Raw genomic sequence first — 20,541 nt, forward strand, 5'->3', positions numbered from 1 at the left:
GTATTTTATTTTTAAATACAAAAGTGACTAGATGTTGCAATTTCCTTTAAAATGAGCTATTATACAGCTCTCTATGATTTTCCAGTGCCCAGCTAGCTGAGCAGAAAGAAAAAGCGGAAAGAAAAAAATATCCCGTTTGTGGAGAATAACGTGGTAAAAGTCAATTTTCTTGATTTTCAAGCCAATATATTTTCTTTGTTATTCAAGCCAAAGGGAGGTAAGTTTCCTTTATAGAGGATTCGGACAAGGCGGTTCTAATGGTGTACTTTTTGTTTTGATCTGACTCTTTTTTTAGGAGTTGGGGGGTTTTATATTTCTTGACATTGGAGGTGATCGTCTCTTACTAGGTTGCTAGCTACCGCTGCAACCCGGATAAGAACTATGGGTTTTTATATTTCTTAACATTGGACGTGATCGTCTCTTACTAAGTTGCTAGCTACCGCTGCAACCCGGATCATTGTGATAACGTTCCCTGCTCTTTTGTCTAGCCTGCTCAATTGTTGCTTCTCTATAAAGTTTATCATTGTGATAACGCTCCTTGATCTTTTGTTTAGCCTGCTCAATTCTTGCTTCTCTGTAATGTTCATCATTACCATACCGTTCCTTGATCTTTTGTTTGGCTGTCTCAATTTTTGCATGTCTATAATCTTCATCATTGTGATAACACATCTTGCTGTTTTGTTTTGCTCTCTCAATTATTACTTCTCGATACGCCTGGTCGGTTGAATACCTTTGTTTTGCTCTCTCAATTATTACTCCTCGATACACCTGGTCGGTTGAATACCTTTGCTTTTTTCTTTTCAAGTTACTATCTCTGTTGTTTGTGTAGTACTCTTTCTTCAACTTGCGTATAGCCTGCTTTGATCTAACCATTATTCTAATCAAGAATGAAAGAATTTTCAGTTTTGACTTTCCTTATATACTAATTATGACGTCACTCTATTCACGTCATAACTCTAATATAAAACTATGATGACGTTCATTATTTATCTAGTAGGGTTTCAGACAAGGTATTTCTAATGATGTACTTTTGTTTTGATCTGACTCTATTTTTAGGAGTTTTGGGTTTTTATATTTCTTAGCATTGGACTGATCGTCTATTACTAGGTTGCTAGCTACTGCTGCAACCCAAATTCACATATATATTTATTTATGAGAGACAGCCTGGCCGAGTGGTCCAAGGCACTGGTGTTAGCCACCAGTCTCTTCAGAGGCGTGGGTTCAATTCTTACCGCTGGTATACGATTATGTTTGAAAGACTGCAGTGTGAAAAGACATCAAAATGCAGTTTTTGGTGGAAAAATTTATTCTCTTTTAGAAATAATTTATTTTAGTTACTATAGATTTTTAACCCAATTAATTTCCTTTAAAATGAGCTATTGAACAACCCTCCACGATGTTCCAGTGCCAAGCTATCTCTGGATACAAAAAAAGAAAAAAAAGAAAAAAAAAAGAAAAAAATATCCCGTTTAGGCAGAATGTTGTAGTAGCTGCCACTTTTCTTGATTTTCAAGCCAATATATTTCCCTTGCTGTTCAAGCCAAGGGACAGAAATTTTACTATGCAGGGGTTTCGGACAAGGCGGTTCTAATGGTGTACTTTTTGTTTTGATCTGACTCTTTTTTTTAAGAACTATGGGTTTTTATATTTCTTAACATTGGACGTGATCGTCTCTTACTAGGTTGCTAGTTACCGCTGCAACCCGGATACCGCTGCAACCCGGATTTTTTCAACTTGCGTATAGCTTGCTTCGATCTAACCATTATCTAATCAAGAATGCGAGAATTTACATCTTTGTCGTTCTTAAGTAGTAATTATGAAGTCACGGCGTAATGATTTTATTGACGTCATGGCGCAATGATATTATTTCATGACGTCTTCAGAAACAACAATATATTTTCGTGTTTTTCTATTCACGTCATAGCTCTAATATAAAACTATGATGACATTCATTATTTATCTAGTAGGGTTTCAGACAAGGTAGTTCTAATGATATACTTTTGCTTTGATCTGACTCTATTTTTAGGAGTTTTGGGTTTTTATATTTCTTAGCATTGGACTGATCGTCTCTCACTAGGTTGCTAGCTACTGCTACAACCCAAATTCACATATATATTTATTTATGAGAGGCAGCCTGGCCGAGGGGTCCAAGGCACTGGTGTTAGCCACCAGTCTCTTCGGAGGCGTGGGTTCAAATCTTACCGCTGATATGCGATTGTGTTTGAAAGACTGCAGTGTGAAAAGACATCGAAAATTAACCCAATTAATTTCCTTTAAAATGAGCTATTGAACAACCCTCTACGATGTTCCAGTGCCAAGCTATCTCTGGATACAAAAGAAAAGAGAAAAAAATATCCCGTTTAGGCAGAATGTTGTAATAGCTGCCACTTTTCTTGATTTTCAAGCCAATATATTTCCCTTGCTGTTCAAGCGAAGGGACAGAAAGTTTCCTATACCTGGGTTTCGGACAAGGTGGTTCTAATGGTGTACTTTTGTTTTGATCTGACTCCTTTTTTAGGAACTATGGGTTTTTATATTTCTTAACATTGGACGTGATCGTCTCTTACTAGGTTGCTAGCTACCGCTGCAACCAGGATACTGCTGCAACCCAAATTATAAGAGGCAGCCTGGCCGAGTGGTCCAAGGCAATGGTGTTAGCCACCAGTCTCTTCGGAGGCGTGGGTTCAAATCTTACCGCTGGTATACGATTATGTTTGAAAGACTGCAGTGTGAAAAGACATTAAAAATACAGTTGTTGGTGGAAAAATTTATTCTCTTTTAGAAATAATTTATTTTAGTTACTATAGATTTTTAACCCAATTAATTTCCTTTAAAATGAGCTATTGAACAACCCTCTACGATGTTCCAGTGCCAAGCTGTCTCTGGATACAAAAAAAGAAAAAAAGAAAAAAGAAAAAATATCCCGTTTAGGCAGAATGTTGTAGTAGCTGCCACTTTTCTTGATTTTCAAGCCAATATATTTCCCTTGCTGTTCAAGCCAAGGAACTGAAAGTTTCCTACACAGGGGTTTCGGACAAGGTGGTTCTAATGGTGTACTTTTTGTTTTGATCTGACTCTTTTTTTAGGAACTATGGGTTTTTATATTTCTTAACATTGGACGTGATCGTCTCTTACTAGGTTGCTAGCTACCGCTGCAACCAGGAGGTTGCTAGCTACCGCTGCAACCAGGATCTCCCGGATTTTCTATTCACGTCATAGCTCTAATATAAAACTATGATGACATTCATTATTTATCTAGTAGGGTTTCAGACAAGGTAATTCTAATGATGTACTTTTGTTTTGATCTGACTCTATTCTTAGGAGTTTTGTTATATTTCTTAGCATTGGACTGATCGTCTCTTACTAGGTTGCTAGCTACTGCTGCAACCCAAATTCACATATATATTTATTTATGAGAGGCAGCCTGGCCGAGTGGTCCAAGGCACTGGTGTTAGGCACAAGTCTCTTCGGAGGCGTGGGTTCAAATCTTACCGCTGGTATACGATTATGTTTGAAAGACTGCAGTGTGAAAAGACATCGAAAATGCAGTTTTTGGTGAAAAAATTTATTCTCTTTTAGAAATAATTTATTTTAGTTACTATAGATTTTTAACCCAATTAATTTCCTTTAAAATGAGCTATTGAACAACCCTCTACGATGTTCCAGTGCCAAGCTATCTCTGGATACAAAAAAAAGAAAAAAAAAATATCCCGTTTGGGAAGAATAACGTGGTTAAAGTCAATTTTCTTGATTTTCAAGCCAATATATTTCCCTTGCTGTTCAAGCCAAGGGACAGAAAGTTTCCTATACAGGGGTTTCAGACAAGGCGGTTCTAATGGTGTACTTTTTGTTTTGATCTGACTCCTTTGTTAGGAACTATGGGTTTTTATATTTCTTAACATTGGACGTGATCGTCTCTTACTAGGTTGCTAGCTACCGCTGCAACCCGGAACTAGCAAAACATTTTTTAAGCCTGATGAAGATTTAACTAATGTGTCAAAAGTAAGGTTGCATGTCGACTATTTTAGTTTTGGCCTTATTATAATTGGTATGGTGAAATAATAATATGCATATGGCTCTTAAATCATACTTCTTTATGGTTCCATATGGTCTAGTGGCTAGGATAGTTAACTTTCGCTTAACAGGCTCGGGTTCGATTCCCGGTGTGGGAAAATTTTAAACTCTATAATCTTCGAACATTTGAACCTTTTATAATTTATAATGATGTATAATATAAATACTCTAATCTTAACTATAGTGAAGTTGCGTATGCAAGTTAGTATATGGAAGATTTCGATCTTTATTATAAAATTACAAACAAGAAAAAAAACCTATGGCTTTTACTTAATTGGAATAGTAAGAGACAACCTGGCCACAACCTACGATTATGACATCATTGATCAGTCTTTAACTTGATGTAGAAATATTATAAAAACTGAAAAAAACAAGGTAACAGTTTGTAAATGTGGGAGTGCTCGGTTCTATATGCAATATATTACAAACAGGAAAAAACCCTATGGCTTTTTCTTAATTGGAATAGTAAGAGACGACCTGGCGACAACCTACGATTAAGACATCATTGATCAATCTATAACATGATTATTTTTGTTAATTATTAAAGGTTTTTAAATACATCAATTTTCTTTCAAATGAGCCATTAAACAGCTCTCTATGATTTTCTAGTGCCGATCTAGCTGAGGTGAAAAAACGGAAAAAATGAAAAAAAGAGGCCGTATAGGTAGAATGCTGTAGTAGCTGTCTCTTTTCTTGATGTTCAAGCCAATATATTTGCCTTGTTATTCAAGCCAAGGGAAAGTAATTTTCCTATATAGGGGGTTTCGGACAAGGCGGTTCTAATGGTGTACTTTTTTTTTGATCTGAGTCCATTTTTAGGAGTTATAGGTTATTATATTTATTACTATACAGTTCGTTACCACGAACTGTTTGATTTGATCTGAGTCTATTTTTAGGATTTATGGGCTATTATATTTCTTAACATTAGAGGTGATCGTCTCTTACTAGGTTGATAGCGACCGCTGCATTCCAGATGGGTTTTTATATTTCTAAGTATTGGACGTGATCGTCACTTAGTAGGTTGCTAGCTACCTCTGCAACCCAGATTTCTTACTAGGATGCTAGCTACCGCTGCAACCTGGACTAGGTTGCCGCTAACGCAGCCAATCACAAACAGGAAAAAGCCTACTGCTATTTCTTAGTTTGAATAGTAAGAGACCAAACTCAGAGAACCATGAAGCTAATTAAGCTAGGTTGCTAGTAATGCATAAAACTTCAATTACTAGGGGCTGTAGTTCGTTCTTTAATGAAAACCGTATTGACAAACACCATTTATAATGAACTTTATCGGTCCTTTATGCAAACTGTACTAAACTATACTATAGCTAAGTGCCCTATAAAATTTAGTATGGGCAAGAGGTCGTTCTTTATTATAAAAATTTTTAACACGTATATTAGGGGGTTCGCCCCCTAGTCAATACCCTGCTCTTTAAACTATAGTTCGAATTTTTTTTTCCAGTTCTTTAAAAATGACCTCTTAATCACAATCAGTTGATCAGTTGAAAAACTTGTTTTTTTTTATTTAATTCCTGATCTTTCTCTTTAATAATGCTGGGAAATCCGGCGCCCCCTTCCTAGCAATGTCCCTGCCCCCATGAAAACGTCCTTCATGGAAAGATCCTTCCATATAGCCCCCCACCCTCTCCTTCCCCCACCTACCAGAAAAAATCTCCTCAGAAAAAGTCTGTATACTTCCCAATAACCAATACTATATGTTAACATTGAGTAAAGTTCATAACTTTCAGCCCTCCCCCCGGGGACTTTGGGGGATCAAGTCATCCTAAAAGACATATTTATTATATTTTTGACCATGCTGAACAAAATGGGTATCTCAAAATAATAATCAGGTGACTAAGGTAAAAAACTGTGCGTGTGAGGATGCATAAATGCCATCCAATATTTTTGTAACCAAAGATGGGCACTATAGCAATAAATTTTCATACGAATAATTCCTCCCACAATATACTAGGGCCACTGTGTCGATACGATCAACCCTGGGAAAAAAAACAACACAAAAACAATCAAACAAACAAATAAACACGCATCCGTGATCTTTCTTCTGGCAAAAAATGGAAAATTCCACATTTTTGTAGATAGGAGCTTGAAACCTCTACAGTAGGGTTCTCTGATACGCTGAATATGATGGTGTGATTTTCATTAAGGTTCTATAACTGTTAGGGGTCTTTCCCCCTTTTTTCGAAAATCAGCCAAATTTTCTCAGGCACGTAACTTTTTATGTGTAAGAATAAAATTAATTAAACTTATATATTTTAAATAATAATTAAAATCTGATTCTTTTAATTTTTATATTGGTATAAAAATACAGTTTTTTAGAGTTTCGGTTACCATTGAGCCGGGTCGCTCCTTACTTACAGTTCGTTACCACGAACTGTTTGATAATAATAACCAGAAAATCTGGATTTGATGCAGGAAGCAACAATGGCAACAAAACCTTTCACTGCTATTTTGCCGTCCTTAGCTAATGCATCGTTGTTTGATTGTGATGCTATTAGTGACAGAATAACTCTAATCACGCTAATGACGAGAAGTATCAATTGTCTAATTGATAAATTCTTCCTTCAGTACAAGAAGGTAAGCAAACCTGCAACAAAAAATTTTATCTGATACATAATCTGATAAGTGACGAAATCAAAATTCGTTATTCCGACGTAAAGTAAATTGTTAATAATAAGAGACACAAATACGGAACTTTCCTTTGGCTCCGAAGGATTTGAGGTCAAAGACACTGTGTGGCAACGATCGATCTTAATTGATATTATTTACATTCTAGCTAAAATAATGAAGATAATATAAATGAACCACAGTGTTCAGTTTCTTTGGACTGGAGTTCGTTTTTTAACTATAAATACAAACAGAAAAAAAGCCTACGGCTTTTTCTTCTTTTAAATAGTAAGAGACGAGTCTCAAATAATCAAGTAGCTAGCTAATTCCAAAGGTATGCAATTTTTGTTATTCCAATGATCGTTTTTTATTGTAATCAAGCCAATATATTTTCTTTGTTATTCAAGCCAAAGGACGGTAAGTTTCCTTTATAGGGAATTCGGACAAGGCGGTTCTAATGGTGTGGTTTTTGTTTTGATCTGACTCTTTTTTTTGGAGTTGGGGGGTCTTATATTTCTTAACATTGGAGGTTATCGTCTCTTACTAGGTTGCTAGCTACCGCTGCAACCCGAATTTTTAAGCCAATATATTTCCCTTGCTGTTCAAGCCAAGGGACAGAAAGTTTACTATACAGGGGTTTCGGACAAGCGGTTCTAATGGTGTACTTTTTGTTTTGATCTGACTGCTTTTTTAGGAACTATGGGTTTTTATATTTCTTAACATTGGACGTGATCGTCTCTTACTATGTTGCTAGCTACCGCTGCAACCCGGATATAATACTTCAGTTACTATTGACAAAAGTTCGTTCTTTAATGTATACTAACAAAAAATTAAACTAATTTTTAAATTTTTAGGTATTTTTCTAGTCTATATTAAAAGATTAAAACTATTGCTCAGATACTATAAATATATTTCCAGTTTATGACTTTCGCTATTCCGAACTGAAAACGAAAATAAAATAAAAAAAGATTTTTTCAATTCTTACGTCACGTCGCTCATTACGTCATATATGGTTATTTAGTAATATTTTATATTACTATATTTTATATTTCATGATTACAAAATGTAATTAGAGTTCGTTCTTTATTGTAATACTGTTTCCGCATCGCTATCCGACATTGTTGCATCGCTACCCGAATTGTCTTGCGCATTTCCTCGAATAACAGCTTCGCTGCCCTTATTAATGGCACCTGCAGTAGGTGCTCTTGCCTTTTGTACTTTTTGCGTGGTGCGCGGAGTCTCCTTTATAACCTTACAACTTGGAATTCGTTTTATGCTATATCATTACAAACAGGAAAAAGCCTACGGCTTTTTCTTCTTTGAAATAGTAAGAGACGAACCACAAGTAACTACCCCTGGAACCACCATATATCAGTTAATATGCATGAGCGATTGTTCTTTACTTTAAATAGAAATAATTTATTTTAGTTACTATAGATAGATTTTTAACCCAATTAATTTCCTTTAAAATGAGCTATTGAACAACCCTCTACGATGTTCCAGTGCCAAGCTATCTGTGGAAAAGAAAAAAAAGAAAAGAGAAAAAAATATCCCGTTTGGGGAGAATAACGTGGTTAAAGTCAATTTTCTTGATTTTCAAGCCAATATATTTCCCTTGCTGTTCAAGCCAAGGAACAGAAAGTTTCCTATACAGGGGTTTCGGACAAGGCGGTTCTAATGGTGTACTTTTTGTTTTGATCTGACTCCTTTGTTAGGAATTATGGGTTTTTATATTTCTTAACATTGGACGTGATCGTCTCTTACTAGGTTGCTAGCTATCGCTGCAACCCGGAAAAAAAACACATTGTGCCCACATTGTTCTTTACTCAGGCAGTGCTAGTGCGCTGCCTATGATAATAAACTGATTACACACAGGAAAAAGCCTACGGCTTTTTCTTCTTTTAAATAGTAAGAGACGAGTCTCAAATAATCAAGTAGCTAGCTAATACCAAAGGTATGCAATTTTTGTTATTCCAATGATCGTTTTTTATTGTAACTAGGTTTCAGCCATCTCTACAGCCATGATACTATTGGAAATTACATAATCCCTATTTATGTTTTAGTTAACATGGGCAAGGTGTCGTTCTTTATTGTATATGGACTAAGGTTCGTTCTTTCATGTAAAACTAGCAAAACATTTTTTAAGCCTGATGAAGATTTAACTAATGTGTCAAAAGTAAGGTTGCAAGTCGACGATTTTGTTTTTGCCTTATTATAATTGGTATGGTGAAATAATAATACGCATATGGCTCTTAAATCATACTTCTTTATGGTTCAATATGGTCTAGTGGCTAGAATAGTTAACTTTCACTTAACAGGCTCGGGTTCGATTCCCGGGGTGGGAAAATTTTTAACTCTATAATCTTCGAACATTTGAACCTTTTATAATTTATAATGATGCATAATATAAATACTGTAATCTTAACTATAGTGAAGTTGCGTATGCAAGCTAGTATAGGGAAGAGTTCGATCTTTATTATATTTCTTCCAGGAGACAAAAAGCAAAACTAATTTTAGAATTTTCATGTATTTTTGTTGTTTAAATTAAAAAATTACTATTACTGATTAGGCATCATAAATATTTTTGCAGTTTACATAATAATTTTAGCGATTAAGCCAAAAAAGAAAATTTTGGTTCCAGGAGTTTCGGTTACTATTGAGACAAGTAGCTATTATTACTATAGAGTTCATTACATGGACTGTTTTATTGCTTCAAAATTCAAATATCTTTGAAAAGACTGCAGTATGAAAATACATCAAAAATGCAATTTTTTTGACAAAATTGATTCTACTTTAAAAAGTATTTTATTTTTAAATACAAAAGTGACTAGATGTTGCAATTTCCTTTAAAATGAGCTATTATACAGCTTTCTATGATTTTCCAGTGCCCAGCTAGCTGAGCAGAAAGAAAAAGCGGAAAGAAAAAAATATCCCGTTTGTGGAGAATAACGTGGTAAAAGTCAATTTTCTTGATTTTCAAGCCAATATATTTTCTTTGTTATTCAAGCCAAAGGGCGGTAAGTTTCCTTTATAGAGGATTCGGACAAGGCGGTTCTAATGGTGTACTTTTTGTTTTGATCTGACTCTTTTTTTAGGAGTTGGGGGGTTTTATATTTCTTAACATTGGAGGTGATCGTCTCTTACTAGGTTGCTAGCTACCGCTGCAACCCGGATTACATAATCCCTATTTATGTTTCAGTTAACATGGGCTAGGTGTCGTTCTTTATTGTAACTTTCGGGAAAAGATTTGGAAACACTTTTAGATCAAGTTCTTCCTGAAATAAGTCTTCGCTCTCACCTTTTAGTTTCTTGATTTGAAATTGGTCAGTACCAAGATCTTTCATTTGCTTAAAATCTTCAATGAAGTCTTTTGGAACCGCTGAATTGAGAGGCTGGACAGAAAAATGTTCAACCAATGTAGATTTTGCACTTTCTGTCAGTTTCTGAAGGATTGCAGCTTCCGGTATTTCAGGTAAATTATCAACACCAACCGCTTTTTCAGCAAGACGGGCTTCAAGTATTTTTTTTAAATCTTCTAGGGTGTATGCATGTATTGTTTTATAGAGACTGTTGTTCTCTCTTAACCACAACAGTGCTTCATGGACTTTTCTCAGATCTATTAGTGCAGTCCAAACATTCTTGTTGTAAGTAGGCTGACCATTGACAATGACTACAAAACTATCAATGTTAAGAAGTTTTTCAGGCTGAATATCTGCATTTGCTTGCACATCAACAGGTAGATATACTATTCTCCCCTTAAGAGCGTCAATAAGTTCTGTTCTAGGTCTCTTCAATGCAGTTACTTGTCCTAATCTGACGATCGTAAGACAAGGCATTACAAATCGAATCATTGCCATTTCAAAATTATTTAAACACTTTATACATTCCGGTGTACAGTCTATATGAAGGTTATTTAATGCTGATCGGACATTCTCCTGACTTTTCAACATTTTCCCAGCACAGTAATCACAGACAAAGAATGAATTTATGACATCCTCTTTCCAACCTGTACATTGAATTAGTCTTTTCTCTGTCATCTTTGGGTATGTCCTGTTGTAGGTGTTCTAAAATCGTGGCCATCATTACATCAAAACCTTTCTTATTTGAAAGGGATCTTAGACTTTTCAATTGGTATTTTGTCTTTATCTGCTCACAACTGTCACAATGCATTGTGGGGTATACATCCCTAATGTTAGCTACCTTATCAAGGCTCTCACCAAATAATTTTATTATTGTATTTTCATCCACAGAAACTCTAATATTGCTATCACCGTAAATGAAGTCTTGACTATTATTACGACAGAGTCTACTTGACACTTCTTCTATGTAATGACTTAGTTCCTTGTACGAGCCCTCGACTTTTAGTAGATTAATATGTTGTATAATCTTACATTTTGATACTGCCTTATATACGCTATTAATGAAACAGTTCAAGACAGGAAAATGTGGAGCTAGTGCCCTTAGAGAACGCAAATAGCTCTGACATCCCTCATTTGGGCTACAGTATAACGAATGCCCATGCTTTCTTGTGTCCCTGTAATTGATTTCACAATAATCCAAGCCGCCAAGGTAGAAATTAACCACTTTGTCAGTTGAAAATTTTAATGCTATATTGTTTTCAAGGATATCAAAAAGAATTTGACATAATTCAATATCCGTCGGATAGAGCTTGCGGATATCAGGGTGACATTGCCAAGTATTCTGCTGCCCAATTTTTGGTTTTGAATGTTTACTCAGATTGTTATAGGTGACTTCAGCCATCATAATTTCCTTGTCAGATCTAGTTTTAGAGCATTTTTCAATAGTTGTCTCGTACTTTTCAGGACAGTTTGTTCTACTACACAGAGAATTTTTTGCCAAATATTCAGTAGAACTAAACGAACTGTTTAAAACACAGTTAGAAATGCTTTTTTCTTGAGTCGGTGTTCCAGGAATTTGTTCTAAATCATTAGTCTTACAAACACATTTACTAATAACCCTAACAGGCTCGTTTTCGCCATAATTGAAAAACATTGCTTTTCCTTCGCTGTTGATAGGTATGCTTGTATATATATTTTTATTGCTGCTACATAAACTGCAATTGCTCCTTCCAAAATTAATATACGAATTTTCTAAGAAGTACGCCTCCGTATATTCACTGTGTTGTCGAACATTTTCCATTGCATCTATAAACTGTTCCGCAGTTGCCAATCCATACCTTGGAAGCTTTTCGTTAAACTGACAACATTTCTTTTGGATATTGCTATGAAGCTTTGCCAAAGCATTTCTAGCCGACTTTTCAACAGCATCCGCTCTTTCAAAGAGAATTTTAATCTGTAATTTCGAATACTTTTCGTGATCCCGATAAAACATGCGTAAAATGTTTCTCAATTTACAAAGATCAGCCTGCATTTTTGCCATCTTCTTGTATTTCTGAATGTAATTTTTCCCTTTGTCCTTATGCGTTCTTCGGTACAACCTCGCAGAGAATTTAATTTTTTCATTATAGCTTTTGTCACCCCAGTATCTACCCATTATTCTGGTAGCAACTTTTTTCTTATGTTTGTTTCGGTAATCTATATCGTTATCATACCTTTCCTTGCTCTTTTGTTTCGCTGTCTCAATTTTCCCTTCTCGATACCCCTGATCCGTAAGATACCTCTGTTTTGCTCTGTCATATTTCATTTTCTTAAATCCTGGATCACAAGACATCTTAGTAGCAATCCTTACGCGTGCTCGAGCTTTATTGCGTTTGGTGGCATTTTTATCTCTTTTAAATAAACTTTTCTGATATTTCAGGATGTTAGCTTTATTTTTTGTGTAGTAAAGTTTTCTATTAGTAGAAATTTGGATTGTTCTATTTTGATATTGTTTTTGGTTATTCTTTCTTTTTTTCCACTCGCGTGAGACCATATTTTTTCAAGGTTTAAAATTATTAACCACACAAAATCCCGTGTCGAGTATCTAAAACCTAGCATAAAACAAAACTAATTTTAAAATTTTCAGGTATTTATCTTGTTTGAATTACAAAATTAGTATTATTGGTTAGACACCATAAATATTTTTGCAGTTTACATAATAAGTTTAGTGATTCTGGACTGAAAACTAAAATAATTGCAATTATGAGACAATAATATGGAGATATGTACTTTACGGGTTACAAACCAAAAAAGCTTGGTTCCAGGATACAATAATAAATTTGAACTGAGATGAAAAAAAATTTCTTCCAGGAGACAAAAAGCAAAACTAATTTTAGAATTTTCATGTATTTTTGTTGTTTAAATTAAAAAATTACTATTACTGATTAGGTATCAAAAATATTTTTGCAGTTTACATAATAATTTTAGCGATTAAGCCAAAAAAGAAAATTTTGGTTCCAGGAGTTTCGGTTACTATTGAGACAAGTAGCTATTATTACTATAGAGTTCATTACATGGACTGTTTTATTGCTTCAAAATTCAAATATCTTTGAAAAGACTGCAGTATGAAAATACATCAAAAATGCAATTTTTTTGACAAAATTGATTCTACTTTAAAAAGTATTTTATTTTTAAATACAAAAGTGACTAGATGTTGCAATTTCCTTTAAAATGAGCTATTATACAGCTCTCTATGATTTTCCAGTGCCCAGCTAGCTGAGCAGAAAAAAAAGCGGAAAGAAAAAAATATCCCGTTTGTGGAGAATAACGTGGTAAAAGTCAATTTTCTTGATTTTCAAGCCAATATATTTTCTTTGTTATTCAAGCCAAAGGGCGGTAAGTTTCCTTTATAGAGGATTCGGACAAGGCGGTTCTAATGGTGTACTTTTTGTTTTGATCTGACTCTTTTTTTAGGAGTTGGGGGGTTTTATATTTCTTGACATTGGAGGTGATCGTCTCTTACTAGGTTGCTAGCTACCGCTGCAACCCGGATGTTTAATTCCTGCCGAAAGTAATTTTTATACATTTGTCTTTTTAAAGTCAAAACAAAACTTCTATTATTAGCTACTACATGATCCTCTTGACTGACACATTTTATGATGAGCTAACTCGATCCTTTATGTAAATGTTACTATAAATCCGCTTCACACAACCATACACACCTTTCAGTAAGTATGGTGAGCTTTGTCATTCAATTATTATAGGCCATATTTCGTTATTTAATATAAATACCAGTCAAAACCAAATGTCAAATTTGTCTACACCCGATAAAATGGCGTAACAAGTCACTTTAAGCGAAAGAAAAACCAAACTAATTTTAAAATTTTCAGGTATTTTTCTGGATAACTAAATAAAAAAACATGATGACAAAGACCATTTATGATGAACTATATCGGTCCTTTATATAAATTATAATGTTTGAAAGACTGCAGTGTGAAAAGACATCAAAAATGCAGTTTTTGGTGGAAAAATTTATTCTCTTTTAGAAATAATTTATTTTAGTTAATATAGATTTTTAACCCAATTAATTTCCTTTAAAATGAGCTATTGAACAACCCTCTACGATGTTCCAGTGCCAAGCTATCTGTGGAAAAGAAAAAAAAAAGAAAAAAAGAAAAAAATATCCCGTTTGGGGAGAATAACGTGGTTAAAGTCAATTTTCTTGATTTTCAAGCCAATATATTTCCCTTGCTGTTCAAGCCAAGGGACAGAAAATTTCCTATACAGGGGTTGGTTTCGGAAAAGGTGGTTCTAATGGTGTACTTTTTGTTTTGATCTGACTCCTTTGTTAGGAACTATGGGTTTTTATATTCCTTAACATTGGATGTGATCGTCTCTTACTAGGTTGCTAGCTACCGCTGCAACCCGGATTAAGTCATAAACCTATTGTGTACTATTATTAGTACACAATAGGTTTTAGATATTACGTCATGTCACTTATTACGTCAGATATGGTTATTAGTAGATAATCGGTAAAATATTGTTCTTTATTATAACATTCAAAAAACCCATGGAACTTGTCTCAAATAAAATTAACACGTTCACTACCATTGTAGTTTCTTACAAACACTTCTACCATTGGTCGAGCGATGACACCTGCATCGGCTTGCAGAAAAAATAACAAGACCGATGCTAAGGCAAAGAAAATGCTCACGAATGAAAAAAAGTATAGCAGCACATTTATTTTTAGCCAGTAAATCAGCAAAAACAAAACGATAAACACAACCACACATGCACTGCTGATAGCCACCGATTTTGAAACTTCATCATCAATGTATATCCCTAAGCAATACAGGTTTATATACCAAGTTAGTGACAGCACTAAAAACCCAATAAAGACTAGAAGTGAGAACCAAAGACTATACTTTCCCAGCCCTGCCATTTTTTTAGCAAAACTTTCTTCTGATACACTAACAATAGTGCATATCAACGACAAGATAACAACGTAAAAAGAAGAAATAGTTAAATGTATGGAATCTTGCCAGGACCAAATCCAAAAGAACCAATTTGGCAAAAAAATTGATAATAAACCACAACAAAGGGTTATAATTCCTAGTATGGTAAGAACAGTGTAAACTACAGATAGTCGTTTGATACACATCTGTCTACTTGTATTTCAAATAAAATGACGCAACGAGTCGAAACAAAACATAACGAACTGAAGCAAAAGGAAAACCAAACTAATTTTTAAATTTTCAGGCATTTTTCTGGTTTGAATTAAAAGATTAAAATTAATGCTCGGACACCATAATTATTTTTGAAGTTTGCAGTTAAATAAAATTATTTTATTTAAAAATTTCGGAAATGATTCTAGTTACAGTTGAAAAATCAGATTTTTGTTTAAACATCCCAAAAATTACTGAATTTTACATACCTATGTTTACATGCTTCTTATAATGGTAAAAGTTCTTTGAAAAATATTGATTTTATTTTAAATATTTTTTGTTAGTTAGAAAAGGCTGTAGATGTGACAAATTCCTGATATTAATATATGGTTATTAGTACACAATAGGTTTTAGATAATACGTCATGTCACTTATTACGTCATATATGGTTATTAGTAGATAATCGGTAAAATATTCGTTCTTTATTATATTAATGTAAATTTACTAACCTATACTATAGTTAAGTGGCCTATATAATTTAGTATAGGCAAGAGGTCGTTCTTTATTATAACAACAAAAAATCAAATTAGTTTAGAATTTTCAGGAATTTTTCTAGTTTTAAATTAAAAGATTAAAAATATTGCTCAGATACCATAAATATTTTTGCAGTTTATAACTTTAGCAATTCTGAACTGAAATCTAAAAAGAAAAAATTTCTTCAGTTTTTACGTTACGTCACTCGTTACGTCATATATGGTTAATAGTACATAATTGGTGTTAGATATTACGTCATGTCACTTAATACGTCATAAATGGTTATTAGTAGACAATCGATAGAATATTTGTTCTTTATTAAAAGAAAGGGACAATAAATACCTATCCGTGATCTTTCTTCTGACAAAAAATATAAAATTCCACGTTTTTGCAGATAGGAGCTTTAAACCTCTACAGTAAGGACCTCTGATATGCTGAATCTGGCGGTGTGATTTTCATTAAGATTCTATGACTTTTAGGGGTTTTTCCCTTTTTTCAAAAATGGGACAAATTTTCTCTGGCTCGTAACTTTTGATGGGTATAACTAAACTGGATGAAACTTACATATTTAAAATCATCATAAAACCCAATTCTTTTGATGCATCTATTGGTATCAAAACTCCGTTTTTTAAAGTTTCGGTTACTATTGAGACGGGTTGCTCTTACTATACAGTTCGTTACCATGAACTATTTGAAAAAAAAGAGAAAAAAAGATGCCGTTTGGGCAGAATGCTGCAGTAGCTGCCACTTTTCTTGATTTTCAATCCAATATATTTCCCTTACTGTTAAAGCCAAATGACAGAAAGTTTCCTATACAGGGGTTTTGTATTTTAGGAGTTATGTGTTATTTTATTTCTTAACATTGTACATCATCGTCTCTTACTAGGTTGCTAGCTACTGCTACAATTCAGATTAAAATATTTTATGTAAATATAAAAAAAATCGTTTCGACAAACACCATTTATGCTATATCAGTCCTTTATGTAATCCTTTATGAAAACCCATGGTATACAGTTCGTTACCATGAACTGTTTGATAAATTATTACTAATTAAAGTAAATCAATAAACTCATTTAAGAATTATTGTCAATAATACCATGCGATAATGTTGTGGCTTAAGCTGCACCTTTTGATCGAAGGTTGGCAGGTTCAAACCCATGTGTCGCAAGAAAATTGATGTAGATGCATATGCTTTGTCTCTAAAACATCCGCTTAAAATGTAAAAATCCATTTCTTTTAATGTATGTATCGGTATCAAAATTCCGTTCCTTAGGGTTTCGGTTACTAGCGAGACGGGTTGCTCTTACTATATAGTTTATTACCACGAGCCGTTTGATAGATATAATGAACTGTGCCGATCCTCTGTATTAAAATTTTAACTACCTATATAACCCTGATAAAGATAAAACTTACATAATCAAGATATATAATGATCTATATCGATCCTTTATGTAATTTTGCTCTCTCAATTATTACTTCTCGATACGCCTGGTCGGTTGAATACCTTTGTTTTGCTCTCTCAATTTTTACTTCTCGATACGCCTGGTCGGTTGAATACCTTTGATTTTCTCTTTTCAAGATACTAGCTCTGTTGTTTGTGTAGTACTCTTTCTTCAAATTGCGTATAGCTTGCTTCGATCTAACCATTATTCTAATCAAGAATGAGAGAATTTTCAGTTTTGACTTTCCTTATATACTAATTATGACGTCACTCTATTCACGTCATAGCTCTAATATAAAACTATGATGACGTTCATTATTTATCTAGTAGGGTTTCAGACAAGGTATTTCTAATGATGTACTTTTGTTTTGATCTGACTCTATTTTTAGGAGTTTTGGGTTTTTATATTTCTTAGCATTGGACTGATCGTCTATTACTAGGTTGCTAGCTACTGCTGCAACCCAAATTCACATATATATTTATTTATGAGAGGCAGCCTGGCCGAGTGGTCCAAGGCACTGGTGTTAGCCACCAGTCTCTTCAGAGGCGTGGGTTCAATTGTTACCGCTGGTATACGATTATGTTTGAAAGACTGCAGTGTGAAAAGACATCAAAAATGCAGTTTTTGGTGGAAAAATTTATTCTCTTTTAGAAATAATTTATTTTAGTTACTATAGATTTTTAACCCAATTAATTTCCTTTAAAATGCGCTATTGAACAACCCTTTACGATGTTCCAGTGCCAAGCTATCTGTGGAAAAGAAAAAAGAAAAAAAAAGAAAAAAAAAAGAAAAAAATATCCCGTTTAGGCAGATGTTGTAGTAGCTGCCACTTTTCTTGATTTTCAAGCCAATATTTTCCTTGCTGTTCAAGCCAAGGGACAGAAATTTTACTATGCAGGGGTTTCGGACAAGGCGGTTCTAATGGTGTACTTTTTGTTTTGATCTGACTCTTTTTTTAAGAACTATGGGTTTTTATATTTCTTAACATTGGACGTGATCGTCTCTTACTAGGTTGCTAGCTACCGCTGCAACCCGGATTGCTAGCTACCGCTGCAACCCGGATCTTTTAATGTAACAAAAAATATAAATACTGTAATCTTAACTATAGTAAAGTTGCGTATGCAAGTTAGTATAGGGAAGAGTTTGATCTTTATTATACTGGAAACAAAGAAAAGAGACAAAAATATCCAGTTTAGGCAGAATGTTGTAGTAGCTGCCACTTTTCTTGATTTTTTAGTACTGATTTTTTAACTTGCGTGTAGCTTGCTTTGATCTAGCCATTATGTATTCATGAATGAGACCATTTACAGTTTTGACGTTTCTTATATAGTAATTATGACGTCACTGCATCAAAAATACAGTTTTTATTGGAATAATTTATTCTCTTTTAGAAATAATTTATTTTAGTTACTATAGATTTTTTACCCAATTAATTTCCTTTAAAATGAGCTATTGAACAACCCTCTACGATGTTCCAGTGCCAAGCTATCTCTGGATACAAAAAAATAAAAAAAAAATATCCCGTTTGGGGAGAATAACGGGGTTAAAGTCAACTTTCTTGATTTTCAAGCCAATATATTTCCCTTGCTGTTCAAGTCAAGGGACAGAAAGTTTCCTATACAGGGGTTTCGGACAAGGCGGTTCTAATGGTGTACTTTTTGTTTTTATCTGACTCTTTTTTAGGAGCTATGGGTTTTTATAGTTCTTAACATTGGACGTGATCGTCTCTTACTAGGTTGCTAGCTACCGCTGCAACCCGGATTGCTAGCTACCGCTGCAACCCGGATTATGTAATACTAATACATCCAACGACTATGACGTCATTGATCAATATTGTATATAAAAAATTTTGTTTTTCGTAAAAAATAATTAATTGAAAAAAAATTAAGTGCAAAAGATGCTAGATCTAGAGATTTCCTTTTAAAATGAGCCATTGAACAACTCTCTACGATGTTCCAGTGCCAAGCTATCTGTGGAAAAGAAGAAAGAAAAAAATATCCCGTTTAGGCAGAATGTTGTAGTAGCTGCCACTTTTTTTGATTTTCAAGCCAATATATTTCCCTTGCTGTTCAAGCCAAGGGACAGAAAGTTTCCTATGCAGGGGTTTCGGACAAGGCGGTTCTAATGGTGTACTTTTTGTTTTGATCTGACTCCTTTTTAGGAACTATGGGTTTTTATATTTCTTAACATTGGACGTGATCGTCTCTTACTAGGTTGCTAGCTACCGCTGCAACCCGGATGTGAAAAGACATCAAAAATGCAGTTTTTGGTGGAAAAATTTATTCTCTTTTAGAAAAAATTTATTTTAGTTACTATAGATTTTTAACCCAATTAATTTCCTTTAAAATGAGCTATTGAACAACTCTCTACGATGTTCCAGTGTCAAGCTATCTGTGGAAAAGAAAAAAGAAAAAAAGAAAACAATATCTCTTTTAGGCAGAATGTTGTAGTAGCCGCCACTTTTCTTGATTTTCAAGCCAATATATTTTCCTTGCTGTTCAAGCCAAGGGACAGAAAGTTTCCTATACAGGGGTTTTGGACAAGGCGGTTCTAATGGTGTACTTTTTGTTTTGATCTGACTCCTCTGTTAGGAACTATGGGTTTTTAAATTTCTTAACATTGGACGTGATCGTCTCTTACTAGGTTTCTAGCTACCGCTGCAACCCAGATTTTTAGGAACTATGGGTTTTTATATTTCTTAACATTGGAGGTGATTGTTTCTTACTAGGTTGCTAGCTACCTCTGCAACCCAAAAAACAAAAAGGAAAATATTACAAACAGGAAAAAGACTACGGCTTTTTCTTCTTTGAAATAGTAAGAGACGAACCTCAAACGATCAAGTAGCTAACTAAGTCTAATGTATGCAATAATTTTTTATTCCAATTATCCTCTTTTAATGTAATAATTGACAAACACCATTTATGATGAGATATATCGGTTCTTTATGTAATCCTTTAAAATGAGCCATTGAACAACCTTCTACGATGTTCCAGTGCCAAGCTATCTGTGGAAAAGAAAGAAAAAAAATATGCCGTTTAGGCAGAATGTTGTAGTAGCTGCCACTTTTCTTGATTTTCAAGCCAATATATTTCCCTTGCTGTTCAAGCCAAGGGACAGAAAGTTTCCTATGCAGGGGTTTCGGACAAGGCAGTTCTAATGGTGTACTTTTTGTTTTGATCTGACTCCTTTTTTAGGAACTATGGGTTTTTATATTTCTTAACATTGGACGTGATCGTCTCTTACTAGGTTGCTAGCTACCGCTGCAACCCGGATAATATATTTCTTAACATTGGACGTGATCGTCTCTTACTAGGTTGCTATCTACCGCTGCAACCCGGATTTCCTTTAAAATGAGCTATTATACAG

At 34.2% G+C, this 20,541-nt stretch overlaps 1 pseudogene; it reads right to left on the reverse strand.

Moving 5' to 3' along the window:
* The window catches only part of LOC148940490 (general transcription and DNA repair factor IIH helicase/translocase subunit XPB-like), a 133,454-nt pseudogene that overhangs the window by 66,171 nt on the left and 46,742 nt on the right, over positions 1-20,541 (reverse strand).

This window comes from Artemia sp. Qi Xiang Cuo, chromosome 19 (genome assembly GCF_049724085.1).
Source record: "Artemia sp. Qi Xiang Cuo chromosome 19, ASM4972408v1, whole genome shotgun sequence".
Classification (NCBI taxonomy): domain Eukaryota; kingdom Metazoa; phylum Arthropoda; class Branchiopoda; order Anostraca; family Artemiidae; genus Artemia; species Artemia sp. Qi Xiang Cuo.